The sequence below is a fragment of the Austrofundulus limnaeus genome, unplaced genomic scaffold (assembly GCF_001266775.1).
Source record: "Austrofundulus limnaeus strain Quisiro unplaced genomic scaffold, Austrofundulus_limnaeus-1.0 Scaffold335, whole genome shotgun sequence".
Taxonomy (NCBI): Eukaryota; Metazoa; Chordata; class Actinopteri; order Cyprinodontiformes; family Rivulidae; genus Austrofundulus; species Austrofundulus limnaeus.
The window spans coordinates 601885-609332 of NW_013952737.1; the positions used below are offsets into that span (position 1 = coordinate 601885).

General features: G+C 37.7%; 1 protein-coding gene across 1 annotated transcript in view; it reads left to right on the top strand.

Annotated features, from left to right (window-relative positions):
- Positions 1–7448, top strand: part of gdap1l1 (ganglioside induced differentiation associated protein 1-like 1) — a gene marked incomplete in the record, with an annotated part of 49778 nt that overhangs the window by 22161 nt on the left and 20169 nt on the right.

Consider the following 7448-nt stretch of genomic DNA (forward strand, 5'->3'; position numbering starts at 1 on the left):
ACATTTTGTTTTTATTATGTTTTATTTTTCAGGGTATTATAATTTATTTTATTAAATTGTAGAGTGTTCTTCAATTTAAAATGTATGTGATCCATTGGTTAAAAATAAATGGGTCAGTTTTTCTCATGACTACTCTTTTTCACTGTTTGACCTGATCAAGACTTTTCTAAGATTTTACATTACAAGATAGGTAAAAGTGTGACTTGTACTTTTATGGTAACGGGTCAATAACGGTATCGGTCAATATCAGTATCGGACAATTCTCAAAGTTGTAACATTGGTATCGTATCGGAAGTGAAAAAGTGGTATCGGGACATCCCTATTATTTATATTGCACCTTTCACAGACACAAACACCACAAAGTGCTTAACAGAGAGAAAAATAACTAAAAATAATAAAACAGATCACAAATATAAAAAACAACAATTAAAACACTGTAAAAAGCACTTAACTAAAAGCCTGTCTGAATAAAAATGTCTTAAGATGTTTCTTAAAAGAGTCAGTAGAATCTGAACAGCGAAGTGATTCTGGTTGTAGAAAACTGACCTGACTGCAGGATGTGTGTGTGTGTGTGTGTACTGTACATCAGGGAAGCAAAACTAATCAGTTATTGGTACATTCTATTCTGAATCAGAGTCCGTTGCATGTAAACACTCCTCATGATCGGATTAAGTAACTTTGTGCCCATATAAATGGTACATTTGGATTATTTAGTCTGAATACATTTCAAACAGTTTAGTTACTCTTTCTGGACTTGTAACATAGTTTAAGGCAGTGGTTTCCAAACTTTTTAGACTTGTGTACCCCCTGAGCTATTTAGTCATATCACTAGTACCCTCTCAGACATATGTAGTGATGATTCTCCAAAACTATAATGTACAACACCTGATTATTAAATGAAAATGATGTATTTAACCCCCTAGAACGTTTAATTCTCAGGCATTTTATTATTTTCAATTCAAATAAAATAAAGTTAAAAATGTTGCCTTGAAAGTGAATAAGTAATTAAATAAATAAACCAGGTAACAGCAGGTGCAGGAAGCAGCAGCATCCAAAATACACCAAATACCCCAAATGAGCAAATTCCATGAGATTCCATGTTTTATACTGGATTCCATTTTGTGTCCATTACGTGATTCTGTTTGCATTTTCTGCATTGCGAAATCATAGGGCCCTACATATCTCAGTCCTATTTTTATTTATTTTTTTACACACCCGGGAAATTTTTCCATGTACCCCTGTAATATGCTCGCGTACCCCAAGGGGTACATGTACCTCTGGTTGTAAATCACTGGTTTAAGGGACAGCTGGTATAAATGGGATAGTAGGACTAAGGCATTTACAATAAAAATATTAAAATACCTAATAAAAACATCAAAAACTAGAAGCACTCGGGAGAGTGCAAACCTCCTCCGAGGCCATTTCCCCCATCCTGCAATAGAGTTAATGCGTAAAAGCTGAGATGGAAACACATTTGCAGAATAAGTTCTGATGTAGTGAACTTTTAAGCAGGCAGTATGCACGGGATTTCTTCCTGGTGGAGTCCAGTGTGAAAAAAAAGTCAGAATCGTCACCCGAGTTATTCATCCACAAACTGGTCCTGGATTCAGCTCCAAAGTTTTCATCAGTCAGATTCCACCATGTAAAACGTCTATTTTATCCCCTTTTATGAGTTTTGAATTATTTGACTGTTTTTATAAACTGCTTCCTGGTGCAGTTGGCTCTGGAAGCGAGTCGCCTTTATTTTATTTTATTTTATTTTATTTTATTTTATTTTATTTTTTGAAGCGAGTGGTTGAAGCGAAATACAGCGTCTGAGCACTTTCAGCAGAAACAAACACTCCCACAAACTTCTGACCAATCACACAATAGTTCTCATGTGGAGGGGGTACCTCACATGGTTGATCAGCTCTTCCTGACAGTCCAGCTTCAGCTCGGCTGTAGCAGGACCCTCCTCCTGCTGTCGGTGTCTTCTGTTATTCCCTAACGGGAACAGAATCGCATTTCTTTGTCTACGTCTCCAGACAACAGTAACATCATAAATACTAGTTGATAATATAATAATCACAACTTTCCTGATAGTAGACCTCCTGGGATGTGTAGCCCCAGTGAGTTTGCGACTTGTACTTCCTGTTTCCTACAGACATGCGTCTGACGTAATAACACTTTGCGTAGCCTGGCTGATTTGCTCAAATTAAAAGCAAAATTCCTGTATCTTCATCGTGATCCGGAACATCACCAAAATTTAATGGTGTGTTCCTTTGGCCAATGCCCACCTGTGGTAACAATTCTATGACAATCCGTCCACAAGTTTTTGAGTAATTTTGTCCACAGACAGACAGAATCACAGACAGACAGACATATACGACTGAAAACATTACCTCCTCCCTTGGCGGAGATAATAAAGTTTCACATTTTGTGAACTGTATAACGAAACTGGTGCCAAAGAGTCTGGAGAAAATCTCAGGGTCTTTCCAAAGGGCTAACTTTTCACAGCCCCAATCATTTAATGTAAGTTGTGAAACAGAATGATTGACAGGCATCTTGTCACACCCCCTCAGGTTGCTGCTCACTAAGGTTAATTAGACATGTGACGTTCATGAACGATCCAAATCATTTGAACATTTCCTTACAACAAACTTAGGAGTGTAAAGTGACATTCATAGTTTAATTTTTTTAATTTTCAAAGTATCTTTATTTTTCCTCCTTATCCTCAGAGATAATCGCTTCTCATTTCCTTTGTCATGGAAAACAGTCAGAGAAGTGGAACACAGCAGCTCAGGGGGAGAAGAAGAAGGGTTTCTTCTTGATAAAACACAACGTTGTGAAGATGTATTTCCTTACACGAAGAAACGAACACTTTGCAAGATCTGGTTCAGCCCAGGGTCAGCCCAAGACCACCGGCTTTAGCCAGTGAGCGTGGACGTACAATAACGTGACTCGAGCATGAATGTATGTGGGTGAGGTTTGGCATAGACTGAGTCGGTACGAAGGTGAGCACGATTAACATAAATGAGGTGGATTATTTCTCACCTGCTGGAGGTTAGGGGGATAGACCAAAGGTGATTCAAATCCAACAACAGGAAAAGTGGCAAAACAAAGTTTTTCTGTGACCTAGTTTCAGCAAAAGGACCGGCTAGTGTAGCTAACAAATCTCTTTTTACTTTAGTTGGAAGCTGTAATGCAGGGGGTTAAATATTGGACACCTGATAGAGGCTCTGTGTAAGCTTGGTTTTTAGTGAGGGTTTGTTTTACAGTTGTCTTTGTGCTGAAAAAGACAATGTAAATTCATAACAGGTTTTCTTTATTTCAAATGAGATGTTTCTGTTGGAATCCAATCTGCAGCGTTTTATTTTATATCTACAGTATATATTATATATGTTAGCCCGCCCTACAAATACCACCACCAAACTGCCACGTCACATTTTGTTGTTCACCAAATGAACCAAAATAACTTCTTCCAAATAATCCGAAGTTACTGTGTTAACAGATCAACAGGGTCTCACCTGTTCAGAGATGACTGGTTTCAGTTTGTCTGAAAAAACAAGGAGAATGAACCCATCACTGCCTGGTACCGTACCTGTGCTCTGACCACAGATTATACTCACCTCAGCAGTGTGGCGTGGTGAACACAAGCAGTATGAGAACAATAAAGACAGATGGAGCTGTATATCCTGGAGTAACAGAACATTTATGGGCAGCTGCACAGATCGATTCTGCTCCGACAGCCTGAAGGCCCGCAGGTTGGAGATTTACATATTCAGTAGCTGGACTGGAACACTCAGCTGTTTCCAGGTCCGTCGTGAGGGTTTTTAGTTTAGTTTAGTTTAGTTTATTCGCACAATAAAAATACGTCAATTCAAAGAGAGAGAGAGAAAAAAAAGATAATGACAGTGCAGGGAGAGGCAAAAAGCCCTGTAGGCTTATATAAAGCCTCCACCAAAAACAAAATACATTRAACCAACAWTAAAATYATTAAATSAATTATTTAAATCACTTATTAAATGATCAAAATAATAATAAAAATAAAACAAATAATTAAATGTGAGTGCAATAAAAAATAAACAGTAAATAGAATTACCACCTAAAAATATAAATGACAATTTCAACAAAATATAAAACAATAATAAAAGTCACAATCACAACACTTTAGTTCAGTACAGTTTTAAAGAACTTTTAAACTGTTTCACAGTAGGCCTGTGTTTTTGCTAAATGAGAAAATTCATTCCAAAGTGTTGCTCCCCTATATCGGACAGAAAACTGACCTCTTCTGGTCTGACATTTAGGAAGAAGAAGTGCTGAACTTTGACGACTGATAGGGATGCACCGATATGAAAATTTAAGCTGATATCGATATCCGATATAATTATTGCTGTTATGGCCAATAACCAATATTTACCAATATTACACAAACACACAAATTATATTATACAAATACGCACAAACACACTTGGGTGTTTTCACTTGGGAAATCAATATCGGATGTTGATATCAGCCCAGTTATTCATATCGGACCGATACCGATATTCTAAAAAATTGCCAATATCGGCCAATACTGATATCAGTACCAATATGTCGTGCATCTCTAACGACTGAAGTAAGAATGAAATTGTGAATTTAATTTAAAACTAGATACCGCAAAGTGGTAACATAATGACCCCCGCATGCACAAATGCACCAGAACTAAGAAATCTTTATTCCTAATAAATGTCATGCTGCTAGGTTCATCCAAAAATTGTAGTGGTTTGGGTGGGGGTCTTTTTTTGGGAGGTGGGGGTGGGGCACTAATTGGTGGGCCTGATGGATAGAGCTTCATCACAGCTGAAGAACAAAAGAAATCTGAAGCTCCTATGTTGAACAGTTTCTGAGTTATAAGCATTTTTGCATGTCCAGACACCCCCTCTTTGAAAGGAGCCCCCTCCTCAAATATGAGGTCTATCGTAAAACCGTTGGCTGGCACAGTGTAGGTCAGACTCTTCTACAGTCCTGCCAAATTTCATGTTGATTGGTGCAGCCGTTTTTGTGCTACGGTTGACCAAAAATCACTGGAAAAAAAAAGTATGAAAACAATATGACTCCCACTTACGCTTCGCATGCGGGGGGTCATAATAATGGATAAAGTGCATTGGTATACTCTCTTGTTTTTCATAAATCTTATAAATAAAAACAAATTTGAAAAATGTTTATGTTAAAGACTGTAAGAATCTGGAGAGCTCTAAACAGAGGGGTAGAAGGACAAAAAATCTGATCGAGTTGCAAATCTAACAAAGCGTTTTTGAAGAACCAAAATTTTTAGTAGAGTTGAAGGGAAAGTACTTCCCCAAACTATAGTGCAATAAAATAAATATGGATATATTAAACTATAATAAAGTGTAAGCAAACAAAAAAGGTTAGCTTCACATTGTTCAGGTTTTTCACCCACATATCAGTAAAGCTTTATAAAGGACAGCTTTATCTTGTGGCTTTCAAGCAGCTGAACTTCTTGGCATTATTACCAGATAGTGACTCATTTATTATGTAACAAAGTCTTGTTGCAACAGTGACTGTGTTATTTGTGGACATCCTTGTGGGACACCTCAGCAGTACAACACAACAACCTCACTCAATGCACAACTGAGCTGATGGAGAACTGAAAAACCTTTTTGACACTTCAGCTGATAAGATTTGTTGCTGACGTCTGAACCACCTGTACTTGTGTGATAAAATCCTTTCTATAGTCACTACTACCACATCAAGGTGTGTTCAGAACAACCACAGCATGTAGTACTTCAGACCTCACGCTATTCCCTTGTTTGGATTAAGGATGCTAATGGATTGAAGCACTATGCTGCTATTATTTTGTCCTGTATTTTGTTGTGCAGCTTTTAAAACTACATCAAAACTATACACCTAAACATTCAGCTCATTTGGTCAAAGGGTGGTGTAACTTTTAGCAGCTGTATGCTGCATGTACAAAACTTGGTAAAAACTAAAAGAAATAATGAAGCTCACCAAGATTTTAGCAAAAGACAAGAAAGCCCAGCTCAGACTTTGTATTCAAAGTTTAAACTGGACTTTCCATGTTTGAACTGACTTTTTGATTTTTTAAATGTTTTTTAAACAACTGTTTCCACAGTCAACAGTTAACTTACATGTGTTGATGTCACACTGACTTTTGAATCGTCTTAATTTTTCAAATATTTTGCAAACTCTTCTTACTCAAACTATTTCTTTTCTGCAGTCTGCAACCTTTGCAATCAAGAGATCTGCTCCTTGGCTAAAAAAGAAAATGTGTTGCTACAACTGCCGGCCTGTGGGCCACTTTGAGATAGGGATGCACCGAAATGAAAATTTCAGCCGATACCGATATCCAATATTAATATTGCTGTTATGGTCAATAACCAATACTTGCCAATATTAGACAAACACACAAATTATTTATATATAACTGTTTAAACTAACCTTGTGATGGACTTGCGACCTGTCCAGAGTGAGTTTGAGACAAAGATCCTACTTTAAGGCAGGAAGTTGGATTACTGAACTGATGTGTTTAACATATTTCACTCTTTATATTATTGATCACATTTGCAAACAAATTGACAGGGAAACTGCTAAAGCCTTGTCTGTGAGCATAAAACACTGCAAAAACATAAAAAGGCTGCGGTGTGCTCATCAGAGATCACAAGCTCTGACATAGATTTCACACAGTGATGGTTTGGTGTGTTTTTATTTGCCTCTCATGGTTTGAGTCAGGGAGTAACAGACAGGTGTGGTTACCATAGGGACCATTTAACTATTCTTTAGATATTGGTTCTGTTTACGCTTATCAGACAGTTGATACATTAAACTGTAGGTGTGTTTACTTAACTTAGATTATTACACAGTTACTTCAGAAATATTTCAGTTTTAAATATAAGTAAGGGTGGGTCAGGGGGTGGGCATATCAGTCCAAGCATCGATACTAATTTTTACCCACGCGAAGCGTAAGCGGGAGTCATATTGTTTTCATACTGTTTATTTATTTATTTAATTTTTTTTCAGTGATTTTTGGTCAACTGTAGCACAAAAACGGCTGCACCGATCAACATGAAATTTGGCAGGGCTGTAGATGAGTCTGACCTACACTGCAACAGCCAACGGTTTTAGGATAGACCTCATATTTGAGGAGGGGGCTCCATCCAAAGAGAGGGTGTCTGCACATGCAAAAATGCTTATAACTCAGAAACGTTCAACATAAAAGCTTCAGATTTCTTTTGTTGTTTAGCTCTGATGAAGCTCTATCCATCAGACCCTCCAATCAGTCGTCCCCCCCCACACTCCGGACCCCCAATTTATCTGAAAAAGGGGTGTCTGGATATGCAAAAATGGTTATAGCTCAAAAACTGCTAAACACAGGAGCTTCAGCATTCCATTGTTGTTTAGCTCTGATGAGGGGCTATCCATCAGGTCAACCAATCAGTGCCCCCCCC